The sequence below is a fragment of the Panthera uncia genome, chromosome C2 (assembly GCF_023721935.1).
Source record: "Panthera uncia isolate 11264 chromosome C2, Puncia_PCG_1.0, whole genome shotgun sequence".
NCBI lineage: Eukaryota > Metazoa > Chordata > Mammalia > Carnivora > Felidae > Panthera > Panthera uncia.
In genome coordinates, this window is record NC_064810.1 from 58,183,685 (window position 1) to 58,186,147 (window position 2,463).

The window sequence follows — 2,463 nt, forward strand, 5'->3', positions numbered from 1 at the left end:
AAACGACACATCAGATAAAGGTTTAGTATCCAAAATCTATAAAGAAGTTATCAAGCTCAACACCCAAAAAAACAAATAATCCAGTGAAGAAATCCAGTGTCTTAATTCAAAAGACATGAATAGACGCTTCTCCAAAGAAGACATCCAGATGGCCAACCAACACATGAAAAATGCTCAACATTACTCATCATCAGGGAAATACAAATCAAAACCACAATGAGATACCACCTTATACCTGTCAGAATGGCTAACATTAAGAACTCAGGCAACAACAGATGTTGGCGAGGATGTGGAGAAAGGATCTCTTTTGCATTGTTGGTGAGAATGCAAACTGGTGCAGCCACTCTGGAAAACAGTATGAAGGGTCCTCAAAAAACTAAAAATAGAACTATCCTATGACCCAGCAATTGCACTACTAGGCATTTATCCAAGGGACACAGGTGTGCTGTTTCAAAGGGACACATGCACCCCCTATGTTTATAGCAGCACTATCAACAGTAGCCAAAGTATGGAAAGAGCCCAAATGTCCCTCAATGGATGAATAGATAAAGAAGATGTGGTGTATATATATATATATATATATATATATAATGGAGTATTACTCGGCAATCAAAAAGAATGAAATCTTGCCATTTGCAACTACGTGGATAGAACTGGAGGAAATTATGCTAAGTGAAATTAGTCAGAGAAAGACATAAATCACATGACATCACTCATATGAGGACTTTAAGAGACGAAACAGATGAATATAAGGGAAGGGAAACAAAAATAATATAAAAACAGGGAGGGGGACAAAACAGAAGAGACTCATAAATATGGAGAACAAACTGAAGGTTACTGGAGGGATTGTGGGAGGGGGGATGGGCTAAATGGATAAGGGGCACTAAGGAATCTACTCCTGAAATCATTGTTGCGCTATACACTAACTAATTTGGATGTAAATTTTAAAAAATTAAAAATTAAATTAAAAAAAATTTAAAAAGTTACCACATATAGAACAAAAGACTTACTTCCAAAGGATTCCCTACGGTCAACTTCAACAATACTATCAGTAAAGTACAATGACCTCCCTCTGAAACCAATATTTCAAAAAATATCCCCAATTATCCACAAATTCTTCTAAGATAATTAAAATACATGGATTACTTCTGATAATAATCAGCTCAGGCTACTATAACAAAATACCATATACTGGATGGCTTAGGCAACAGTTATTTATTTCTCACAATTGTAGAGGCTGGGAGGTTCTACATCAAGATGCTGGCCAGTTTGGTTCCTGGTAAGATCTCTCCTCCTGGCTTGTAGACAGCTACCTTTTTACTGTGTTCTTAGTGGTAGAGAGAGTGCTCATCTCTCTCCTCCTTTTTTTATAAGGACACTTTTCCCATCATGGAACCCTCAGAATCTCATCTAAATTTAATTACAACCCCAAACCCTAACTTCCTATACATTACATTGGGGGGTTGAATTGAATTTCAAAAGGACACAAACATCAGCCCATATCCCTATGCCAACTCATTCAATACCACCAGCATGACCCTGGTACCAGATAAAACAAGGGAAAATATTACTAGAAAACTACAAATTAGTATCTCTCATGAACATAGATGCAAAAATACTAGAGAAAATTGTAGTACATAGAATCTAACAATATATAAATCAAGAATGATACATATATCCAAGTGGGGTTTATCCAAAAATGCCAGCTGAATTTAATGTTCAAAAAAATCAATATTACCATATTAAAAGCTAAAAAAAAAATTATCATCTCAATTGGCACACATACAAAAAAGCTTTTTTACAAAATCAAACATCTATTCCTATTTAAAACTCTGAGAAACTAGGAATAGAAGAAACACTCTTCTACCCAGTAAAGGGCATCTACAAAACAAAATCCAGCAGTTAACATTGTATTTCATGGTGAAAGTCTGCATGACTTCCCCTAAGACCATGAATAAGAAAAGGATGTCCATTTTCGCTACTCCTAACCAACCTTCCACTAAAGGGTTTAGCCAGTGCAATAGGTAAGCACGATCTTGGGTGATAATAAGAAATATATAATTGGTTGCTTGCACAGAGCTCCTAAAACCCTTGCAACTTCCTGAATGATGGAGGTGAGAGGAGTGCCTTTCATTATTCATAACAAGTCCCTTTCAAACATACCTGAGTTTATGCTACTGAAGTGACTTTGACATGCCTCTGAATAGCTTCAGGATGGTGGCTGCTTGCCAGGGGAAGCAACCACATGATTACCGGGTTGGCAACATCAGGCCTATCTCATGACCTCCAGAACCAATGATTTAATCACCATGCCTACACAATAGCACCTGTATAAAAATCCTAAACAAAGGGGTTCAGAAGGCTTCTGCTTTGGTGAAAGCACCCCAGACATTGTGGGGACAACAGAGACCCTATGCTTGGGAACTTTTCAGATCCAGACTGTATACATCTTCATCTGGCCTT